Below are 26,083 nucleotides of genomic sequence, written 5' to 3'. Positions count from 1 at the left end.
AGAAACAGTTTATACTATCCCTGTTCTAGGTCAAGGGACAGCTTTGAGAGGTCTTAACGTTCGTGTACACTACGGGTATGTCGGCTGACCTCTGATAAATGTTGGCGATAAATCTTGAACGTGTTGGTCGATCAATTCATGTTTACGACTGAACTATGTGCTTTGGAAAAATGTGAGTGGGATTGTTCAGGAGGGAAACACAAAGGTCACCGACTGTCGCGTGTGCAATGTACGCTCCTATTAATTAAGCTGCATGTGTTGTGCACGGCGCCACTCTACCAAAAATGTATACCTTGTTGGAAAATTACTGTTCGCTCTTCACAATAATCATAACATTATGTTTTTTTAACGATTTCCCTTTATTGAAGAATATTCCTTGGTTTCCCCTTCAGAAATATTATTGAAGTACCCTTACAGACAGGCCAAATGTGACAGTCGCTTTTCAGTCATTGAACAGCACTCCACAAGTATAAGTCTCGTCTTTTCAAACAGCTAAAATACACTCACCGGAAACAGAAGGACAATACAAGAACACTACAATCTCGAAGGGTGTAACAATGGTCTCCAATTGACCTTTCATTTCATACTTAACGATGAAGATCAGTCATTAGTCATATATTTTGCTGGGTTAAAAAGTATTTGCCAGTCCTGCGGCCACTTGAAAGGCTAATGTAAATCTTTTTGCATGGTTACGACATCATCTTGGCTTGCCGCCTTCCCAGATATCTTCACGTCATCCGCAAACTTGAATATGTGGCTCGATGTATTTTCGTCACAACTGTTATTGTAGATCACAGACCTTTTACTATACTGAATGTACTGTTTATGACCACCATTTGTTGCCTATCTTCAAACCATGCAGTGTTTAATTGACTTCAGTATTTTGCATGTGATACCTTGTGCCTAGGTCTCAGAGGCTAGTCGTGTATGTGGGACTTTGTGAAACGCCTTAGATAAATCCGCTGGTAAACCTTGGTCCATGTTGTGATGCGTTGATACGACTGTGTTTGGTCAGGTGTTGGATGATGGCGGCCCTCAGTTTTTCTCAAATCGTTTGTTTATGTGATGTTACGCTGATGGGGGCCTTTAGTTTTCTTGAATAATAAGGTGTAGTTAAATGATTACTATTATTATTCGCAGTAGTAGTATATCCATTGCTATTATTTTATACTATTAAGATATATCTAGTTGTAACTTAGAGGAATTTCAGTACCGCAAAATAATACCAGAGATACCAAGCACAATGTTATTAGTTCAGGTATTTTATTGCTACGTCTCACCTTACTGCAGTGAGCCTTCCCGCCTGAGTGGTGATGGTGGTGGTGGTGACCTCAGGTGTTCTGTACAACACTGAACAATGGACCAACTCAGACATGGGAGCAATGGAGAAATGTACACACTGATATCTTGTACCAGTTGTGTGTGTGTGTGTGTGCTCCTACTCGTACATACATACATACAAACATACATACATACAAACATACATACATACGCACATACGACAAGCGATCATATTGAAAAACACACTATGTACATACAGTCACGCTCTTGGTCAAGCAAACGCATTCCTAGATGCACAGTCATACACAGACAAGCAAAAACACTCCTACGCACACACACACACACACACACACACACACACACACACAAAATCCGTCTATACCGCTGAGTTAAAATCTCTCTTATTGGATGTAACTATGGGTAAGTTTCCATGCGTGGTTCATCAGTAATATTAAGAACCTGGATGTTAGGTGAGTGACAGATTATGCTCCGGGATGATGATTAACTAATTGGTTTGATGAGTGGCCGAGTTGTCTTGGGTGTGGCTTTACAACAGTTCATATACCTCACTAACTCAGGGTGTGGTTGTTGTGATGTGGCAGCTTCTACACTTTAAACTAACTTGGTGGCCCTGCGGCAGGTAATATTTATAAGCAGCACGTGTGCGTGTGTGTGGTAATGTCTTCTAGTTAGTCGTATCACACACACACACACACACACATAGGTAGCAGTACACAGCATCAGCCTCTTAACCCATTTAAATAAGAATAGGAGTTTCTCTCAGCTGAATATAATCGTCTGATGTTAACCAGAATAAAATACCTAAGTGCGACATTCCTTAAAGCCAGAGTCTTAATCATATTTTATCCTCAAACATCTTTCTCACAGTCGTCTTCAAGAACAGTAACTGTATTATCATTATCACATTATTAGAATTGAGATGACAGTCCAATAATTTCCACATATACTCGTGATTACTGTAAGACTGACACACTTGTTGACTCGTACAGTATTTATGAACTCTGATGGTCCGTTTTTACTCACTAACCGCTCTCACGCAGCTCACACTCCCACCATTACAGTTGTTTAAAAGAAAATTCCCTCGACAGTTGGCAATACATACACGACTTGCTTCTCGTTATGTCGTGAGGGTTGACTCAGCCTCGCCTGCTCGCTTGGTACATAACAATACTCCTCTTTCCATTCTCACCACACTTCCTTACTTGCCTCTGTCTATAGCGGTAAAACTTCCACCACTGGGCGAGCACACCCAAGACAACAAGTAGCAGGGATTGATTGATTTGTGCCCCCTTCCAGTAGACACAACTTGGTCACTGGACGATTCAGGAAACCCCCCCTGCAGCTTTAACCCGGCAAACCCCCATTTATATATGTGGAGGAAGGAAGCATTGTAAGCTATATAGGTGTCTCTTTACTTGCTTCACCACATGAACCAAACTGCGCTGTTCGTTTAAAGTGTGTTGTGTCACCCCCCTGCTACACACCATCACAACACCGCGGATATAACTGATACCTGCCTGGTGTGAATTTTTCTTCAGTACAAACGTCATGCTGGATCTATTGTCTGTGTCACCTGTTCCTGCACAGTTATTTTGTTCCTGATATAATGCCGTTAGTCAGTATTTATGGTGACGTTCTTATTTACTATTTTATAAACTTATTGCAATGAATATTAGCTTTCCCATGGCTGTCCTTCCTTGGTTCTTTCATCCCCTGAGGCAGCTTGTTCACCCATTAGATTCCCCTTTAAAACGTTGTAATGACTCGATGTACCGGGGGGGGGGACGCAATATAGTTATCCCCTGAGATGTTAAAAAGAGAGCACAGACGTTCTTTTGTGTGGCCACCCTGTTAACCCTCCACTTAACGAGGCTGCTTTTCTTGCAAAATAATCACTTCATTATAGTAAGTACCCAGTCTCTTTACATAAGGAGGTTTCAGAATATTGAGGAATAGATGACCACCGATGTCGACGGCCAGTAAACTAAATGAACGAACGAACGGACGAACGAATGAAGAATGATTATTTCTCTAAATTTGTAATGTTGATCAGTGTTCACATAAGCCTAGAACACGCACTAGTAGACCTTAGTTGCTGAGGCACAGTCATGCAGTGTAACATCAACACAATACAATACTAAAATCAGTCCACATTTTACTGTTAAGTGCAGTATGTTGAGAATATTTTGAAGACTTTACAATATTTATAACTTGGTTTTTAAGAGAAATTATTAGGAACAACTGGCTAGGTTCTTAGACTTTACGCTGCAATTGTAAAAAAAAAGTGGAAATTTCTCTCAGAATGCTTGGCAAATTAGATTTAATTTGGTAAAAAAATATAATATAATTTAAACCCTGCAAAGACATTTTAACATTTGAAGGGAATAACAAAAAGTAAATAATTATATGAGAAGAAAATTAAGAAATTTTTTATCAATCTTCTTCTGGTGTATTTCTGACTTAAACGAAATTTTATGTTTAAATTTTGAAAACCAAAATAATTAAGAAACATCTTAATGTATAATAATCCCCTAAAACAAGATTAATCCCAACAGGTATAAGTTCAGGTAATAAACCGACCACTTTAACAGCTTCAGAACCTTCCTAGAGTTAACTTTAACAATATTCTTCCTCGTTGCCATCTTGTGATAACACCGCTGTCCTATGGGTTTATCTAGTCAAAGTATTTTTATAATTGATACTTGAGGACGGGTTTGGCCTACAAATTATCATAATAATTGTCTATTTGGGGTCTGAATGTGTCTCAGTCGTGGTTAATATAATTTTTATGCCTCAAGGGGCAGGTGTGACGTCAGTGGTGGAATGTCAGATGTAGCGGGTAAAACGAGTCATCGACCCCTGGCACACCGTAAAGTGTGTACCTCGTGCAACACTCCTCCCTCCTCATAGTTCGTATATGGCGACCAAGTATCATAAGATCAGGGGGATTTTGTTCTATGTGTGTTGGTTAAGTGACGCTTATCAAATTTATTGTCGCTATAAAACTGAAAAAGTTGTGGGAGCGAAAGATTGGTGTAGACTCACGTGGTGGCCACCTCTGGAAGGAGGGAAGACTAGTGCTCGCCCGCCCGCAGGACTTTGCGTCAGCCAAGGTCATCAGGTGGTCACTGCCCTCGCTCGGCCGGGGCCAAAGTTCGCATTTATCTCACCTGAGCCTGTTGGGAAATACCTGCAGAACTGGTGCGAGGTACAGACCATCTCCTGTACCTACACGAATTTATGTTGGTTAATAGTGAGTTTTGTGTGTATCTTGAACGGCTGTCCTCTGGCACCTTTTTAAATGCCGCTTACACGAGACATGACTAATTTGCTCTTTCTCCCACGATCCATTTATTTTTTGAGTTTCATTATTCTTCAGTATTATGTATTTAGTTGTTTTCATAAATTGGTACACCTGTAACTGTAGGCGGGAGACGGTAAAGAGGAAAATAATATGATCAGGGAAGGTATAAAGCGGCCATGTGCTTCACGGTCCTCGATATCTGTGTCTCTTGTCCCTTCTATTCTCATCAGCATCTAACATGTCGCTCTTACCTTCCCTCCCGCCCTCCCGGACATATACTCAGTTGTACCATTGTCTCGTGTCACTGGCAGACAACACATTCCAACTGTGTCACTGAGGTGTACACACTATCACCCCGGGATGTACACCATGATAAGGTAACTCCGAGTCGTGTATAATTATATTTAGCTGTGATGGTGGACTATGGTGGAGGAAGGGCAGCGGAGACCCCCCACCTCCCACCTCACTACCCAGGTGGAGTATCCCTTCATCATCACCACCAGGGGGCCGAGGCTAGTGGCTCCGTCTATCATGACCTTACTGTCTTGGCTAATAGTTATATTCCTGTTAATATCTTATATATTTATTGTCGTAACAACATTCTCCCAGAACTATTTATGGTGGTGCTTGTATTTTCTTTACAACCTTTATTTACGTCTCTTCAAAACTGTCTTCCAAATATTGATGCTCAGAACAGGTTATTATTATTATTATTATTATTATTATTATTATTATTATTATTATTATTATTATTATCGTTATTATTTCTGCGGGGTAAACATTATTACCAAATATTAATGGCTTTCTTTAGGTTTTTATTTATTTATATATTTATGTCGTTTCAGGGCATCTCTTCTGACGTTATTATTATTATTATTATTATTATTGTTATTATGGCATAATTATGTTCCAATCTGTATTTATTGGGTATTATTATATACTTTGTATCTAAATTACCTTGTTGACACTAAAGAGGTCGTTGAATAGACATTAATTAGCCTGCAAGTACTAACATCTTTATTTACAAACGTTAAGAGAGAGGCTAGGATGGTGTAACTGACATCCAGTGATGGATGAAAATAGTTAAAATCAGGTTTATTGGTTTATACCAAACTTATTGCTTTACATGTGCGTGTTTATGTTGGTTTAATACATTGATTTATTAATATATTGTTTCAAGATATACCTTCTGATATTTTTATTATTATACGTTACTTGAGAATTATTGTGAGGTGTGTGTGTGTGTGTGTGTGTGTGTGTGTGTGTGCCCTTTGCACCTAAAAATCGGTTTCGTGTCAGCTTTGAACCTCTGAACTTGTACAAATATTCAATTGTGTTTGGGAGTTTCCAGAAATTGTATTATACATGTTTTAAGAATCCACACACACACACACACACACACACACACACACACACATACACACACACACACACCAATATCGTAGCTTCCAACTTTAAAGCCCTGATTTATCCCCATAAGATTAGTTAAAGTATGATTGGACTCTAGGTTAGGTTAGGTTAGGTTAGGTTAGGTTAAGGGAACCGACCAAGAGTTTAGTTAACAACCATTGGAAAATTTAACCCAACGAAAGAACGATTGCCTTTGTGGGTTTATATCCTAACACTGTTTTAGTTGACTTGGTTTGAGTGGCTGACGGAATGAGATGCCTTAGGTTGATCAAGAGGGCTTCATTATTCTGTTTATTTTATATTCTGCAATTGCAAGTAAGATTTACAATTACGTGTTGATCTGAAATGCTTTCAGATTCCCGGGAAAGTAATATTGACCATATGAAACATACTGATAACGTAGATATCTTAAAGACACACCACTAAGATTTAAAGACCCACACTAAGATTTAAAGACCCACACTAAGATTTAAAGACCCACACTATGATTTAAAGACCCACACTAAGATTTAAAGACCCACACTATGATTTAAAGACCCATTCCCCCAAAATTTTAAGTTCCGTTCCTTAAAATTTAAAGATCCACTCCCAAAAATTTAAAGACCTACTCAAAATTTTTAGACCCGTTCCTTAAAATTTAACGACGTCACTCCCTCAAAATCTAAACACTAGTCTCCTACAATTAAATACCCACCTCTTAGAATTAAAGACCCCATCCTAAAATTTAAAGACCTACCCACCCCTCTTAAAGTGAAAAAAGAAAGACTTAAAATCGATAAGTGACGCCCAGCTAGATCTCCCCCTCCCCCTCCTCCCCTCCACCCCTACCCCGTGACTCGACCAATCACGAGCTTCCTTTTATTTCACCCAAGTTACAGCGTAGGAAATAAAGCAGTTTAAGGTATTGTAGTGTGGTTTAGGTCGTGTTGTACTCTAGGGTAGCTCGCCTAACTACCCTACATCCTCTCTCTCTCTCTCTCTCACCATCTCTCTCTCTCTCTCTCTCTCTCTCTCTCTCCCTCTCTCTCTCTCTCTCTCTCTCTCTCTCTCTCTCTCCTCTTTCCTCCCCTTAATACTCCCCTTTTCTTCCCTTCCCTACCCTCCTCCCTCTCTCTTCCCTCTCCCCTCCTCCCCTTTCTCTTCCACATCCCTACCCTCCCTGCCCTTCTACCCATCCTCCTTCCCTCATCTCCTCCTCTCTTCTTTCTTCTCTTTCCTTCCCCTTCTCCGTCTCCCCCTTCCTTCCCTTCTCATCATCTTTCTTCCTTCTCCTCCTCCCTCCACCTCCCCTGACGTCTTCCATTCTGGGTGTGTGTGTGTGTGTGTGTGTGTGTGTGTGTGTGTGTGTGTGTGTGTGTGTGTGTGTGTGTGTGTGTGTGAAGTAAAAGTAGTGTGTGTGTGTGTGTGTGTGTGTGTGAAGTATAAGTAAAAAATAGTGAAGGAAAAACACTAAAATCGTGACGGTAACTCAGCAATGCCGTAATTGTGAAATAGATCCCATTTCCTAATGACGTGTTCCCAATTTTCCTATTAACATCACTATTAAGAGGATGTATTTTACCCCTTACCTATTTATGGTCGTAAAATTGGCCTAATTGGATGGTTGGCGCTCAAAAAACGTGTTACTAATTTTCCTATTAATGTTACTATTACGGGTGATGTTTTCCTATTTCTTGACGCCTTCCCTATTAGTTCTAAATGGTGAAGGTCCCTTAGGCCCCGGGTATAGTTTTAATGGTGTTTAATGGGGGTCTCTCTCTCTCTCTCTCTCTCTCTCTCTCTCTCTCTCTCTCTCTCTCTCTCTCTCTCTCTCTCTCTCTCTCTCTCTCTCTCTCTCTCTCTCTCTCTCACCTTATCGCCCCCTCACCTTTCTGTCTTCTCCTCACCTCTCCCCTGTCTCTCACCTCTCCCTTCTCTCCCTCACCTCTCCCTGTCTCTCTCACCTCTCCTGTCTCTCTCACCTCTCCCACCTCTCCTCCCACCTCACCTCTCCTGTCTCTCACCTCTCCTGTCTCTCTCTCACCTCTGTCTCTCTCCACCTCTCCTCCCTGTCTCTTCTCACCTCTCCCTTTCTCCCTCACCTCTCCCTGTCTCTCTCACCTCTCCCTGTCTCTCTCACCTCTCCCTTTCTCCCTCACCTCTCCCAGGGCGACTCCCAGGACCGGTTTTTAGGGCGGCTCTCCCTGGTACCGAGATCCAAGATGGCCGCCCAAATTATTCATAAGTAATTTTTTGGAGACGCCAGGACAGCAAGGGCGTAGTCTCAGCCAACCTCAATGACCATTTTGTATCAGTCAAGTAATGTGAGAACCGCCTCTAAGGTCGTGTTATCGTATTCAAGGACGCGATATTGTTGCACCGGTAAGGGGTAGTTAATAGTTATCGTGGTGCGGGAGTCAAGTGATCGTCGTGGGAAGATAGTGTTGTCGTACTCAAGGGTGATGTTATCGTACTCAAGGGTGGTGTTGTCGTACTCAAGGGTGATGTTGTCGTGCTCAAGGGTGATGTTATCGTACTCAAGGGTGATGTTGTCGTGCTCAAGGGTGATGTTATCGTACTCAAGGGTGACGTTGTCGTACTCAAGGGTGATGTTGTCGTACTCAAGGGTTAAGTTATCGTGCTCAAGGGTTAAGTTATCGTGCTCAAGGTTAAGTTATCGTACTCAATGGACAAGTTGTCGTACTCAAGCATCAATTTATCGTACTCAAAAATTAAATTATATTAACTTACTCTACCGCTAAACTATTGTACTCTGTGGAATGTCTTTGCACTCGGAGGGTTATTGTTGTACTTCAGTAGAGTCCAGGTAGTTTGAATATATACTTAATAATAAGGCTTTTGACTATAAATGCCAATTATGCCTCTCTCTCTCTCTCTCTCTCTCTCTCTCTCTCTCTCTCTCTCTCTCTCTCTCTCTCTCTCTCTCTCTCTCTCTCAAAACATAAGCCAGGATAATGATACCACACCATGGCCTCGTTAACCCTCGTGTCAGTGAACATTAAACAAGCCTTATCGTTAATCGTGGCCTCTGGGGAGACGTTAGTTAAGTAAGTCCTTGATATAAATTATTACGGAGTGGCAGTAATGATGTAGTTAGTGGACAGGGAGAGGCGAGGGAAAGGGGAGAGGTGGGGAGGAAGGGGGGAAGAGGGAGCGGGAAGAGGACGAGATTGAGGAGAGAAGGGGAAAGGGTGGTAGGGAAATGGAAAGGGGACGGTGGGGAGGGGAACATAAGAATGGAGGAAACTGCAGCGGGCCTATTGGCCCATACTGGGCAGTCCCGTTTACACCCAACCAACCTATGTTTGAAGCTATCCAGCGTATTTGAGTTAAGGATGAAGTTTCGTAACTTGTTCCACTCATCCACTACTCTAATTCAAAACCAATGTTTACCTATTTCGCGCCTAAATCTAAATTTGGCTAATTTAAAACCCTTGCTACGAGTTCGCTCCTGGTTGGATAGTTTGAGTACCTTTGTTGTATCACCTTGTTTAACCCTGACGTCCATTTATACACCTCGATCATATCGCCCCTCAAGGGAGTGCAAATTAAGATGCCTTAACCTGTCTCTGTCTTGTCATTCTCCTCTGAATTCTTTCCAAGGATTCTATATCTATTCTGTAGTACGGTGACCAGAACTGAACTGCTTAATCCAAGTGAGGTCTCACAAGCGCAAGATATAGTTTTAGGATGCCCTCTCTAGTCTTGTAACCAACACTCCTTTGTATGAACCCAAGTACTTTGTTAGCCTTGTTTCGAGCAAATACACATTGTTTACTTGGTTTAAGCTTCCTACTTATCATTACTTCTAAATCTTCCTCACAGTCGGATTTCTCTATAACATCGTTGTTCATCTGATATCTGGTGTCTCTGTTTACATCTCCTAGACTAAGTACTTTACATTCGTCCACATTGAATTTCATCCGGGGAGTGGAAAGGGACGAGATGGGAGTAGAGATGGAGAAGAGAGGGGAATGAAGGGGAGTGGGGAGGAGAGGGGTGAAGGGAGTGGGGAGGAGAGAGGGTGAAGGGAAGTGGGGAGGGAGAGGGAGATGAAGAGGATGGAGGGGGAGTGAGGAGGAAAGAGGGGAGAGAGAGAAGGATGGGAGGGAGAGGGGAGTGGAAAGGGTAAGGGAGAGAAGGAGGGAGGATAGGAGGAGAGGAAATGATAGAACAAACAAAGGGCATCTGTAAGAAAGACATTATAAGAGAGAGAGAGAGAGAGAGAGAGAGAGAGAGAGAGAGAGAGAGATCACTGCCCGGGCACAATATATTGGTACTCAGGTAGATAGGCTAATCTTACCTGTCGTGGTTACCTAATTACTGTCCCAGGATTATTATTATTATTATTATTATTATTATTATTATTATTATTATTATTATTACTATTATCATCATCATTGCTGTCACAAATTCTCCCCTATATACAGCAATGTTTACCTATATTGTATATATTTTCAATTTCATTTATATCTTTATTTTCACACGTACCCTCAGACACTTTAATAGCTCCCCCGGTTTAACGAGGACCCAATTACGTTGTCACACACACACACACACACACACACACACCTGGCCAGTTAATTAATCACCAGTTACATGTTGGGTGTCAAGAGAACGCCTTTAACTGGCAGGTTGATAAAGTCTTATGGCAGGTTAATATGGTGAAAGGGAGTAATGAGGTGTGTGTGTGTGTGTGTGTGTGTATGTATGTGTGTGTGTGTTGTGTGTGTGTATGTGTGTGTGTGTGTTCACCGACAATTTTCTTCATACTCGACTGTACATCTTCAGTGTCTGAGATAATAATTACTTGACGTCTGTTAAACAAATAAACCCGAGGAGCAAGGTATTGTATTACCTGCTATTAACTCTTAATTTCTGCATGTAAGATAACTTTATAGGTCTTAAGTAAATATCACTTACACACGACATGCAATTAACACCACACAGCAACATTTGGCGGTACCTGATATACTGTATAAACAACAAAACAAAGGGCGAGCGAGATGCATGATGAACAGCTGGTCTCAACTTTGTAAACAAGCATAGAAATATTTAGTGAGATGCGTGATAAAAAAAAATCTGCGCCATCTATGTAAACAAACAAGATGCATGATGAACTAACAGCTGGCGGCAACAATGTAAACAAAAGACTAGCTTGTTTTGTAATGGTGAACCTCCTGCGTCAGGTGTGAGTAATAGTTCCTATACCGCAATGGTTAATTAATTATAAGACAACACCGAGTGTATATATATCTTGTACTCAGTGATTCTCATGTTCGCGAAATTCTGGGTTAGATTAGGTTAGTTGGATTAAGTATAACCACCGAGTCATTAATATTCCGAATATCTAACCTTAAGCATCCGCCACACGTTACGATATCATATAGAATGATAAAAGTTTCAATATCTATAACTAAACAAGAGAGGTATTTGGTTCTAGCTCCACGGCGATAGTTTCCCCGACATTGTGACGTAACCGACTACTTCCTCTATTATCCAGTATTACGTAAAGAAACATTGAAAATCCGGCTAGATATGAATAATAACAAGCCCCTGGGGATGTCTAGGAGAATATTACTCGTTAAATTCGTAGTTATCTCAGTAATGGTCATATTAACCCGTGAACAGTGGTTTATACTCCACGTTACCTATTCATCGTTACGTAGCTCGGTTGTCTTGGGTTTTTTTTTATTGTTATTATTTCTTTGGTTGCATAATTTGGTAGGAGGTGTTCATTACTCATCCCGTTCGTCTTGGCGGAGGTTGTCTATATTTTGTTTTGTTTACATGAACTGACGCGCACTGTCTCATTCTTCTTTTTTATTATTATCGTGTTTGTTCGTTTGACTGAGTACTTTGGTTTGGATTTCTGTGTTTTTAGGTGTTTACTTATTTTACCATCTGTTTATTTAATTATTTATTACATAGGAATCGATAGAAGCGAGAATTGCTTAATGTTACTGGAAGGTGAAGGTCTGGCTGAGGTGAGGTGCCAGCCGGACACTCTTGTCGAGATGTTATTGGAGATACTGAGGGATAGCGCGAGGCTAGCCCGTGTTTACTGTCGCCCCCGCTCTCCTCACTGGATAGTTCTAGTCTTGCACTCACACTCTAAGACATTCCTGTGTTCAATTTATTTTTCTCACTCAGAAGTATAAGACTGGTCACGGCAGACTCTACTATATCCAGTGAGAAGAAGACAACGCATCTATTTATGGTATAGATATTCAAAGATTCCTGTGTTGATTTTATCCCTGCCTGGATATAAGAACACGGGTAAAGATTCTGTACATTATTCCCCCAAATTCTCACGTTATTATTATTATTATCATTGTTATTATTATTTGTATCCTGACTGGAGCTAAGAAAACAAATCTAGTTAAGGAGACATCGAAAAAAGTATCACCTTAACATTCGCATTTACTGGTTGCGAAAAAAGAAAATGTCTAGTTAAATCTCGTCTCTAACTGGTTCAGGATGTGTGGGAGGGAAGAACATCACAGAGGAAGCATAGATTAAGGAAAATCTTGTGGAACTATCGTCGAAAATTGCATCAAGATTGCTATAAATTGTGCAGAACCGGGAGAAATTATATTCAAAATGGCGTCAAAATTCCTCAGAGACTATGCCGTAATTAGGGGGGGATAGGAGGGAATATTTTATCGTAAGTATCTATGAGAATCTAGATCCAGGATTGAGACTTATCTTCTTGTGACCTAATTTACGACCGACACCAAGACACTACTGGATGTGAACACCTGATTATCTGGGCCAATAAAATGGACTGGTTTTAGCGAGTGATCTTTGACCTGGTGTGTGTGTGTGTGTGTTTGTGGAGGGCTATTGCTGATGTATGGGGCTCACTGTATATGGTGACTGTGTAATGTTCCTTTATGTGGATGTTTTAGGTTGTTTGCAGTCTTGTTTTGAACTCTGCGTCTAGTTGAACTTTTCCTATGTTCACTTTCTGGTTTTGAACTCTATGTGTAGCTGTATCTGGTAATAAACTTAACGTGTGTTCTCTTCCTGATCTTGATATTTCAGGTTGTTCATTCCACTCGTGAACTTTATGTGTATTGAAGTTGGTTTCTCTCTCTCTCTCTCTCTCTCTCTCTCTCTCTCTCTCTCTCTCTCTCTCTCTCTCTCTCTCTCTCTCTCTCTCTCTCTCTCTCTCTCTGGTAGTGAACTTTATATGAGTTCACATTCTGATCATGAACTTTTTTTTTTCATCCCGTCTGTAAAATCACCCTATATAATTTTCCTTATACTTTACCCACTCAGTACGATGACTTAACCCTTTCAGTACTATACTTTTCCCCTTTAACTACTATAACTAAACAGATAAATAAACCCTTTGAGTACGAAGTCTTCATCCCTTGAGTACAATCTCATCTTATTTAAGGGTCATGTATTCAAAGGGTTAGGCCATCGTATTGAAAGGGTTAAGACACTGTATTCAAAGGGTTAGGCCATCGTATTCAAAGGGTTTAAATATTGTATTCAAAGGGTTAGGCCATCGTATTCAAAGGGTTTAAATATTGTATTCAAAGGGTTAGGCCATCGTATTCAAAGGGTTAAAATATCGTATTCAAAGAGCTCAAACCGTGATCTTGAGTATATGATAATTCCCTCACTCCTTAAAGCCTGAAGGTAACGTGTTCACTCTGGCCTTGAACTTTCACTACACACTCATCATTATCATCATCTCATTTAGCAGGATGAACATTTATCTGGCGGCCCTGACGAAGGTTGTTACTCCCCTGGCGGTATACTGAACAGGCTATACCCAGATGTTCACCTTGAACTTGGTGACTGGGAATTCCCTCTGTTGTCATAACCTTCATGTGGTAGCTGGGTTAACTTACCGACCTTGAACTTTTTCTTTGTTCACGAGGTAATATGGAACTTGATTTGACGGTCTTTTTCTCTGGTGTTGAACTTAACTGAGGTTCACTTCTCTGGCGTTGAACATAACTGAGGTTCACTTATCTGGCGATGAACTTGGGAACTGTTCATATTTTACTGTTGAATTTAATGGTGGTGTTTGATTGATGACATTGTCCACTGAACGATGGGAAGATGATAATGATGTTGATAATGATGAAGATGATGATGATGATGATGATGGTGATGATGAATATGATGATGATGGTGATGATGATGGTGATGAAGATGATGATGATGAAGATAAATATATTTTAATTTTTTCTCTTCACTTTGTAAGAAGTTATCACTTTCTCACTTATCTAGATTGACCTTAACAGAGAGGTTGAAGGTCAGACACAGAGGCAGTTAAGGTCAGACGGAGAATGACCTTAACACAGAGGCAGTTAAGGTCAGACGGAGAATGACCTTAACACAGAGGCAGTTAAGGTCAGACACAGAATGACCTTAACAGAGAGGCACTGAAGGTCAAGCAGATTGAACCTAACACAGAGACAATGGAGGTCAGACACCTTGTGAATACACTTAACCTTTGACCTGTGGAAAGACTTAAGAAGGATAACGACCAACGCTTAACATTACAGGCACGACAACGTTAAGTACCTTCCACAGTGAGGTTTTGGATACGACTTAAATGAACCCCAGTCGTAAAAGACCCCAGCTTAACCCAGCCTAACCTGACCTAACCTAACCTGACCTAACTTGACCTAACCTAACCTAACCATTAAGACTGGATATGGTACTTATTAATAGCAACAACAATAATATTAATAAATAAATAAAAGGTATTGGGTATACTGTAAATATATGAATAAAATTAATAAATGAATAAATAATTAAATAAATATTAAGTGTTGGGTGTATTGGACTAGACGGCCCAGGGTCATAAAACTGCCTTACGATACATTTAAAGATAAAACAGCGACACTATCATCTCACCGTCAACAGACAACACCATCAGCGAGCAGCCAGCCCTCCCTCTCAGAGCCCAGACGCTGGAACACAACACAGCCGCCGCACAACTTTACCAAAACTAGTCCTTATCAACTTAATTTGCTGGACAGCCATTGTGTTTAGCCTCGCGGATTCAAATAGTCGAAATTAGGGGTCGTGAGACGTTAAGTCGCGGGCGGTTACGTAGAAAAAACGGGGATAAAAGTATAATTGTGGTGGGTGTCGTGTGAGGGTGTCAGTCGGTGTCGTGTGAGGGTGTCAGTCGGTGGCGGCTCTGAACATCATAATTTACCCGCTCTCCCGTGATGCTTTATATCTTTATCAATAATTTATAACGTGATGGTATGGACATAAACAGTGATTACGTTGGTGTTTACGGTAATGAAGATGTGGCAGCAGCGACTTCACTAACACGCTAACAAAGAGTAAAACATTTAATCTGGCGTTACTCAACCTCCTGGTCCCTCCCACGTGTTGCTGACTATATATCGACCCCTCATCATTAACTATATGTGAGTCAACATGTCCCTCCATCACGATCTGCCATAATAAAAACTAAGAAATTATATAAATACAGAATTGCACAGTTTATATACTAGTATTTAACGAGGTTATCAGTATCATATCTGTGTTTCTTATTAAATACAAGTGTGTTTTTGTTTAGTAACATGGTCCATTTTCACCTACAGAAGACCGTCTTAGCTGCTGGTGCTGTTCCCGCCAAAACGCATCACCGGATTCTCTTCGCGCCAAATTTTTCATGAAATAACTGTAAGTACCCGGTATTTAATTATTTCCCTATAACTGTAAGTAGCCGGTATTTAATTATTTTCCTATAACTGTAAGTACCCGGTATTTAATTATTTTCCTATAACTGTAAGTACCCGGTATTTAATTATTTCCCTGTAACTGTAAGTACCCGGTATTTAATTATTTCCCTATAACTGTAAGTACTCGGTATTTAATTATTTTCCCCTGCATTAATTCTAATATAGATAGAAAGAAATAATTCATCGACATATACGGTGAATTAGACATGTTAATCTCTGTCTTATATGTGGGGGGTGTCACCATCGAGCCGGGCCCATAAATGTCGGGCTTAATCAGTATTATTATAAGTTGAGCTGAGAGCTCTTGCTGGATATGGGGGCCTTTTAACCCCCCTCTTCCAATCCCTTTTATCTCTCTCTCTCTCTCTCTCTCTCTCTCTCTCTCTCTCTCTCTCTTATTATCTTCTAATTTCCTCACCCCTCTCACACACCCTCCCCTCCTTCATCTTCCTCTCTTCTCTCCTTTACCACCTGTCTCCTCTCCCCACCTTCGTAAAAAAAAATAAAAAATAACAAACAGATAATGGATTAAATTTATCAGTCCATTTGTCCAGCATGCAGTTCGTTATCTTAGAGGAATCTGAAGGAATCTGTTCACACATAGTTCGGGCAAGTCCTGGAACACCTGGTGGGGGGGGTAGTGAAGAGGTAAGATTCACCCAACGTCAACGCCAAACAACCCCAGACCCAACCCACCATCCATCAACTCTCCTCATCATTTTTCCTTCCTCATTATCCCTCCATCATCATTCTTGCCTCATTATCCCTCCCTCCCACATCAGCCATTAGCCATCACCCATTTTGGATTCTATTTTTTATCCTGTTCTTGTCTCTTCTCCTTACCTGCCTTCCTGTCCTCTCTTCACCCCTTTTTATCTCTCTCTCCTCATCTGATCAGAATTGATCGAGCTAACTCCTGGTGACACTGTGCTGACCTGCTGTGACCCTGACCTTGGCTGCTGAGTCCTTGACCTCGTCCCATATGTAACCTTGATTGTGTGTTGTGTTCCGAACTAAAGGTTCCATTGCAATTTGTTCATTATATATATATTTATTTAGATTTTAAGATACGTGCATGCCTACTGGTGTTCACACACATACACACACGCACACACACACACACACACACACGCACACACACACACACACACACACACACACACACACACACACACACACACACACACACACACACACACACACACACACACACAGGGTCCAAAACAGTATAGTTTCAAGTCATTTCACCCCAACATTAACACAAGGGCTATAACTGTAGTCGTCCTGCTTAATCTGACACCAGAGAGACTAATGTCACCGAGCTCACCGGGTCCTGGGATGAGATCAACGTGACACAGGGACAGTGAAGGCACATCGGGTCACGGAGGGCAGGGCAGGGCAGGGGACCCATGTCATGTGAGGTCATTACAGTGGTCAAGGCAAGAGGTGGTCAATATTGAGATTGCCGGCACAAGGTCACCACATATTGTCTGTGTCCTATTTTTTGGGGGATACATTGCTCGTTTCACCTGAAGATTAGCCCCTCCCTGCTTTTTCACCTGATGCTGAGACACCCTAACGCTATCTATATGGGTCAGGTTAATTTAGATTAGAGTAGATTGTGTTAGGTTAAGTTAGTTTATTGTTTGGGCGTTTGACTTATCAGGTGAAAGAAGCTGGGGTGTCTTAATGTTCGGGTAGTCCCATGTCTGTTTAAAACGTATTGAGTTGAGAATATTATAATGATTTTGTTCTTATTATGACAATATGAAACTTCTTTTATGTGACTAAAATATATAACTTACACCTACACATACATACATACATGAGACCGCCGCCAGACCATCTTCTTTGGACGTTATTAATTACACCGCCTCCTAATTTGTAGCTGATGCAGTTCACTTACCAATTACACGCTCCTCTCCTCACACCTCCGACCTTTCCTCATCACACGGTACACCCCTCCCTCCCCCCCCTCCCAGGTGTAAATCCTCACCGCAGACAGACATCCAGACAGAGACAGACAGACCCACAAACAGACAGACACAAACAGACAGACCCACAAATAGACAGACATACAGACGGACTCGCAAACAGACAGACAGAGACAGACAGACCCACAAATGGAGCAGACATACAGACGGACTCGCAAACAGACAGACCCACAACAGACAGACAGAGACAGACAGACCCACAAATAGACAGACATACAGACGGACTCGCAAACAGACAGACAGAGACAGACAGACCCACAAACAGACAGACACAAACAGACAGACAGAGACAGACAGACAGAGAGACCCCAGAGCAAGAACGTCACCCCCTCCCCCAGTAAGGAATAAATAATCAGGTGAAAAATGTGTTATAATTAAACAAATAAGCAAAACCACGATAAAACTTCCACTAAGAGAATTTTATTAATCATTGTGTTTTTTAATTAAGTCGAGGTCTATTTAATTCCAGTTAATATTACACTGATAAGTAAACAATGAGTCACAGACGATTGATCTTTAGTCATGTAACCCAGACGACTTAGCCAGGCACAGTCCCTCCCATCTTCCTTCCTTCCCTCCCTCCCTCCTTTCAACTTCCCACCCTTCCTCCCTACTACCCTCCCTTCAGTACCTTCCCTCCCACTGCTCTCTCTCCTTCACCCCCCCTCCCCTCCCTCCTTTTGCCTATCGACTTTTTCATCCTCCTTCTCTCTGTCTCACCTTCCCTCTTTCCTTGCCTCTATCCATTCCTCCCTCTCCCTCTTTACTTCCCATTTTCCCTCCCTCCTTCCCCTTTTCCTTCTCCCCTCAGTCTTTTTCTTCCTATCTCCTTCCTTTTACCTACCCACCTACCCGCCTCTTTTCCCCTCCTCCCACCTCCTTCCCTCTCTCCCCTCCCTCCCTCCTCCCTCCCTCCCTCCCTCTTGTGGTTACCTCCCTTAATGGCAGACGAGGCATCACAGGTATGCCATCCTCGCCCTAATTGGGGTTCGCCGCCCGTCGCTAGTAACAGGAGGGGATGGATCAGCATCTTAATTGGGATACACCTGAGGAATGTGATGCTTGGCGGAGTATTGATAGTGTGGCCCCAGGTGCTGCTTGGAGAAAACGGCCCCCCACGCCTTAGAGAAAACGGGAATCTTTATACTCCTCCCTTCCCGCACCTCATAGAAAACGGGAATCTTTATACTGCCTCACGCCTTAGAGAAAATGGGAATCTTTATACTCCTCCCTTCCCGCACCTCATAGAAAACGGGAATCTTTATACTGCCCCCAAGCCTAAGAGAAAGCTGGAATGGTTATATTGTGCCTCCCGTCCCAGAAATATATATATATAGACTAAGTAAATATACAGTTCATCATGTGTATTGACAGTGCAAGTATAAGGTGTACTACAACATAGACCATAGAGGTTTATACAGATAATTTACCTAGACAGTACAAGACATGTATGCAACAAGGGTAAGGGGATTTGACCAATGATAGCCAATAAAGCCATTGTATGCTTCCGTAACTTCTGAATCGCCCAAATGTGAAATGATAAAATGGGACGGTTAGGTTAAGTTAGTGTTAGGTGGTTAACTTAAGGTAAAATAAGTTGGGATGGTTTGGTTAGGTTAGTGTTGTGATGGTTAATCTTAACGTGACATAAGCTGGGATGGTTAGGTTAGGTCAGGTTAGGTTAGGGTGGTTAATCTTAAGGTGATGTGAGTTGGGATGGTTTGGTTAGATTAAGTGAGGTTATTGTTGGGGTGGTTAATCTTAAGGTGATCTCTTTTTTTTTACTTTATCCATAAAAGTCACAAATAATTTTTTTCCCAGAAACAAAAAATCTTCCTCATCATAACCCTTTGAGGACGATGATTTAACCCACCTGGACTCAAAGGGTTAAGGTACTTTCCACTTAGGTTCCTCATTGTAAAACCTAAGAGGCTATATATCATCTGTTTTTTCCCTGGTCTCATAACGCCTCTTTCTTGGCTGTAGTTGTCTCTCAGTAAGAAACTCTCCCGTAACCTGTCCTTGGTATAGACAGATCAACCCACGGTCTCTTCTTTCTCTCTCTCTCCCTCATACATGATTTGTATATTCTTATTCATCACAGTTTTCCTTTTTGCCATTCTTCTCTTTCTGATATATACTGTAGTGTGTGTGTGTGTGTGTGTGTGTGTGTGTGTGTGTGTGTGTGTGTGCTTATTTGTATGTTCCTCATTGAAGGTAAACTAACATAAGATATTCAAGGACATGTAAATGAATTATGGCGTACATGATAAACAGTTCACACAATATATATATATATATATATATATATATATATATATATATATATATATATATATATATATATATATATATATATATATATATATATATATATGTGTGTGTGTGTGTGTGTGTGTGAAAAGTTGTTCTCCCAAATAAGAGAAAAGATTTAGAGACATAAAGAAAAGAAAAATGTTGGCCTAAAATTATGTAAATGATTCGTGTGTGTGTGTGTGTGTGTGTGTGTGTGTGTGTGTGTGTGTGTGTGTGTGTGTGTGTGTGTGTGTGTGTGTGTGTGTGTGTGTGTTGAGATATTGAATTTTAAGACATCTTGGCTAGTCCCGCCCACCCTGTGTTTCCTGTGCTCAACAAACACTGAATTTTTAAACAAAAATTAATTTAAATTAGAAATAAGCCTCGAGGTCACAGCGCAGAGATTCACCATCGTTCTTAAGAGGATTTAGATAGTGTGTGTGTGGGGGGCATTTAGTTTGGGGTTGGAGGGTGAATGGGGGCGTACAGCGGAATAGAAATTGTTATATTGTTTTTCCTGTTCTTGTTGTTTGGTCAAAATATTCCCTTGGTAAGGTGGTGATATTGTGTCTTGGTGGTCATACTTTCTAAAGATCACCCTCCCCTCCTCTCTCTCTCTCTCTCTCTCTCTCCAAAAACTTGTTGAGAATCTTCCCTCTTCTTCATTGCACTCTGTTGAAGACGTGGAAAAAGAATTGTAAAATGGTGAGGTGAGATTTTTCTTTGCCATTTAGGAGTTATTAAACGGCTGTGTGCTGCCACCATCAAGAAAATAGCTGTCATCAATATTTGTATCTCCATTTTAATTTTCATCATCATCATCATCATCATCATCATCATCATCATCATCAACGAGACTAGCACCTATATTGTTATTACCATCATCATCACCACCACTACCACTACTGCCGTCGTCATCATCTCTCACCACTCAGCATTAACCTCCGTCACCGTCACCATCGCCCTCACCCATTAAACCCCATCATCATCATCATCATCATCATCATCATCATATACATACTTTCACCCTTAGATGGATTATTCCCCTATTAACATAATGTGGAATCACTCCTTTAGCTAAATTTCTCATGGATGCAAACAAAGGCCGGCATGTAGCGTGGGAGGAATCCGGATTCGCGAACGCTTCTCCAGATAAATGATGGATAGTAAATCACTCGTAAATTTTATGACTTAAAGCAACCCGGTTTTTGTCTCGGGAGTTTAAAGTCTTGTAAAATGCATTAATGGGCACCAGCGGGCTAAGAGATAACCTCTGGTGTATTCTAGTCTTCAAATTATACAACAGAGGAACGACTGGCTCTTGCTGGATGTTGTTCGGGAATTTTGAGTGCTTAATAACTCTGGCGATTGAAGGAGTTTGATAAATAACAAAAACAACAACAACATTAATACAAATAAATACAGTGGTTTGTTTATGTTGTTTTAGTTATATCGTGTGACCCAGCGAAGGCACAATTTAGGGATTTCTATTTATATTAGTTTGACAGAGCATTGAAGATTCGTGTATATTTGTGGGCAATTTTGCGGAAGGTTGTGTAAGGCCCCAGTCCAAATGGGTTTCAACTTTACCTACCTTACCATTAGCAGTGGGGTCCATTAGAACTTGTAATTCTCTATTCTAATGGTTAGATTATGTTCTGAGTATAATCTGTACGTGTCCAGTCTTACTACATATTACACCTCTCTCTCTCTCTCTCTCTCTCCCCATCACCCCTCCCCCCTTTCCCCTTCCTCCCTCCCCCAAACCGAGTAGAGTTACACCGCCATCCATTCTTTATTTACTGAAACAAAAAACAAAAAGTGACGTAAGGGTTCCATTAGCGGGTATAAAATCATACTTTTTTCACAAATTACCGGTACATAAACACATACAGGTGTTAGGTCTCCTTAGTCATTAGTGCAACAGGTGCGAGAGATATATATTTCACCAGTACTCTATATGGGTAAAAAAAAAAGTATAGATAGCAGTACATCATATCAACAACCCCGGGTACATATACAGGTTGGTGACACTACCATGATATAAGTAAGGTAAGACGTAATACATGATACTTACCAGGATTTCTCTATTCTAACAGACATGATATTAATCTGTGTGCCATATACCTGAAGAAATAATACACCTGAAAAATATCTATCAGCTCTTCAGGAAATCTATAACAGAAGAGTTCCCTGTTGTTTGAATAAGCCAATTACTATATACGGTTTTAGGTGTAAAGACATCTCAACTTATCCCTTGTAAATAATATCATGATTTTAAGGTTAAATGAATGATAAGACTGAGCTCTCTCATGTAGCCTATTCTCTCCAGTTTCGAATCACACTCGAGGGACGCCGGTCCACACGTGTTACAGAGCGGCCAGACATTGTAGTTAGTTTTCCCAGAATTTTTTTTTTTTTTACTCGTGAAGGAATTTGTTGACCACATGACTCAGGTGAGGGTGAGGTGTGTGTGTGTGTTATGATTATTGTTATTATTATTATTATTATTATTATTATTATTATTATTATTATTATTATTATTATCATTGGATTTGGTATTAAGTAATGTTTATACTCCTACAAATAATAATAATAATTAAAATGGAAAACAGTGATGATAATGGTAATGATATTGGTTCATTCAGGTGTCTTATTAGCCACCCTCCCTCCCTCTCCCCCCCCCTTCTTCTTCCCTCTCTCTCTCTCCCCCACTTTATGCCCAGGGTAAAAATTAATGGAAAATGCATGTTTCTTGTTCTGGTTCCCATAATGACGACATGGAATTGTTACACGCAAAAACTGGTTCACCGGTAACCCCCCCCCCCCATCCCTCTAGCTGTTGTTGTTGTTGTTGTTTAGGGGATGGGTGAATGACATCTTGTGATTATTTTTTTGTTCATTTCTACAAGTACAACATCAGTTAACGTTATAATCGTAGGGCCAAAATATCATATAAATTAATTTATTCCTCCCGATTCGATTATTCGGGATGTATTTAATTTTGTTACTTCTACCTCGAGGGGCAAAAACCTTTTCCTTGATGATGTGCTCCTGCCAGTGTTAAGTTCCGTACAAGTTACTTCTTTTTTGACGTGTTTAAACCCTCCAAAACCCAGACGGTGTTTTGGCGTTTAAGACTCCTTGTATAGGTCATCGTCACCCAACACAAGCGAGGGTTACGTTGGCTAAATTCAAGGACTACAACTATAACAACAACAACAACAACAACTACTACTACTACTACTATTATTATTATTATTATTATTATTATATTATTATTATTATTATTATTATTATTATTATTATTATTACTGGGTGTGGAAACTGTCGAGATGGTAATAACTTCTGCTAGACCTCGACACCAACCCGACGAAGTTACTGTGTGTGTGTGTGTGTGTGTGTGTTTGGTAGAGCAGCAACCAACAACAGAAGCAAGACACCTGTTGTAATCCTTGGCCACGTTTCTCTGTTTCCTGTTAGCACCGTTGAATACCTGAGTGGTAGGAAGTAGTCTGTTGTCCCCTGTTTTACCTGTTAATTCATAGTCACTCTTCACCTGGTTATTATGCATACTCTTAATACATACATATACAAAGTCACTCACCCCTTTATTATGCATACCCTTAATACACATATGCATACACATATAAATAGATAGAGTTTATTCCAAAATGAAATGATATCTTACTTAAATATGTACCTCTCTCTCTCTCTCTCTCTCTCTCTCTCTCTCTCTCTCTCTCTCTCTCTCTCTCTCTCTCTCTCTCTCTCTCTCTCTCTCTCTCTCTCTCTCTCTCTCTGGGGTGGGGGGTGGTGGTAATCATAACGTAATGATATAACTGGTGTGTTATTTATGTTTATAGTATATGATTATGTTTAGAGTGTGTTGTTAGCTGTTATTACTCCTTTTGTGTGTGTGTGTGTGTGTGTGTGTGTGTGTGTGTGTGTGTCGGGCCATGTGCGTGACCCTTGTTATCTTTCATTATTGATTCTAGTCTAGTTTTCCTCTTGTTTTATTTTCTATTTTATTATTGTCATTATTACTATTATTGTCATTCCTCTTCATATATAAGAACTACTAAGAGAACTTTATTCTAACTTTGGAGGAAATTACTTCATTAACGTAGGCTAATTGGTCTGTTTCATTTAAGGCGTCGTTTGATATCATAATGTAACCAGATTATACCCAAATTAGGTCAGGTAATAATAGGTTAAGTAGGTTAGGTCAGGTAATAATAGGTTAGGTTAGGTTAGGTTAGGTCAGGTAATAATAGGTTAGGTTAGGTTAGGTTAGGTCAGGTAATAATAGGTTAGGTTAGGTTAGGTTAGGTTAGGTTAGGTCAGGTAATAATAGGTTAGGTAGGTTAGTGGGTGATGTTCATATGTAGTGTGATACAATATGACACGGGTGCCGAATAATTTTTTAGTGGATGTACATCAGTTTGATGTATCTAAAAAATAATTAACAAGGAATTTATAGCTATTTAGTAATTATCTCTGAAGCGTGACATATATACAGTACACACACACACACACTTATCACCTCTGTTCATTGTATATTTTTAGCTTTCGGGCTGCCATGTTTTCTTAATAAACCGTTAATTATTATTATTATTATTATTATTATTATTATTATTATTATTACACGTGTACACTTGTACAGGATAGCAAGAAATAAAAATATGAACTAAAAAAAGTAAACAAGTGAGTGTGTGTGTGTGTGTGTGTGTGTGTGTGTGTGTGTGTGTGTGTGCGTGTGCGTGTGCGTGTGTGTGTGTGTCATGGTCAGCTATTACACAACACCCACTCTCCACTCTCAAGTGTTGCCACTCCTGACCCGACGCACCATGCAGTGTTGCCAATCACGCCCCAAGGCTTCAGGACATTTTGCCCCTCCTGCTTCCTCCCAACCCATGCCCCCCACCCCCCCTTCTCCACCCCGCCCCTCCCCAAACCCCTCCCCCTCCCCGCCCCGCCTCGCACCTGTGATATTTTCCGGGGCAGGATGTTTGTGCTCCTAGTCACCACCACCGTCCACAGAATGACTTAGTACAGGTAGGATAGACTTAAATAACTTACCTGTACTGTACCTGCCTGACAAACGCTCACCTGCCTGACCTAAGCTTCGTAGTCCCAATTAACTTACCTGCCCTCGTCTACCGGTAGTTAACCCACTTATATGCAAATTTCCGTCGTCTAGTCTTCCAATTATTACACGAGTGCCATTCTAACGTAACATAACATAACCTTACCTTACTATAACTTACTTACCTAATCTAACCTAAGCTAACCTCACCTATCCTTACATGACGTAAAATCTATCTGACTTATGTGTTGGTGTTGAAGGGGAGTTGGATGGGTTGAGGGTGGAAGAGGTGTTGCTCTGGAGGACACCTGTGATGTTTGGTGGGGGTCACATGCTCTGGATTGACACGTTTCTCATATCCAACACGGAGATTTGAACCTAGGACACAGTTGGGAGAGGCAAGCACGCTATACCACAAGTTAATGTACAAGAATAATCTCGAATATATATATAGTGAAAACAAAAATATTAATTAGATTCTGTCTCTTAACATCATCTAGGAGGTAAATTAAAAATAAATATATGTAATCTCTGAGGATCCTGAGGTGGTATGAAACACAACAGATAAACACCGTCATTATCTACACGTCATTACTTACACGTCATCGACCGCGGGAACTCACCATTAGTCAGGAGGACGAGGAACGACAGTACAGTGGTTATTATTGGCGCACGGTTTTTGCTACGGGGATCATAATTCAGGTGCGACGTCTGAAAGGATTGTGGGTTAAGCTCCTTCATGTCTCCTATACCTGGAAGCGTGAGAATGACTCAGGCTAGAGAGTATTTAAGGTACGGAATGATGATGGCGGCTGAAATAACGTCAAAATTGCACTGAGACTTTACAGTACGTGGAAAGTATGAATTAAAAATCAACGAATCAGTGGTAGACAATGCTGTAAATACCTGTAGTTGACTCATTGACACTGAGGTTGAACAAGAGGCTGCACTAGACATA

General features: G+C 40.7%; 1 protein-coding gene across 3 annotated transcripts in view; it reads left to right on the top strand.

Annotated features, from left to right (window-relative positions):
• Positions 1-26,083, top strand: part of LOC121867996 (basic proline-rich protein-like) — a 70,101-nt gene that overhangs the window by 34,537 nt on the left and 9,481 nt on the right. For all 3 annotated transcript variants that reach the window (XM_042368190.1, XM_042368188.1, XM_042368189.1), the window contains one exon: positions 15,607-15,688. The gene's annotated coding sequence lies outside the window, so the exon portion shown is untranslated. The remainder of the gene's footprint in view (positions 1-15,606; positions 15,689-26,083) is intronic.

This window comes from Homarus americanus, unplaced genomic scaffold (genome assembly GCF_018991925.1).
Source record: "Homarus americanus isolate GMGI-L3 unplaced genomic scaffold, GMGI_Hamer_2.0 scaffold37032, whole genome shotgun sequence".
Lineage (NCBI taxonomy): Eukaryota > Metazoa > Arthropoda > Malacostraca > Decapoda > Nephropidae > Homarus > Homarus americanus.
The sequence above is the reverse complement of the archived record's forward strand: the minus strand, read 5'-3'. Positions and strand labels throughout refer to the sequence as shown.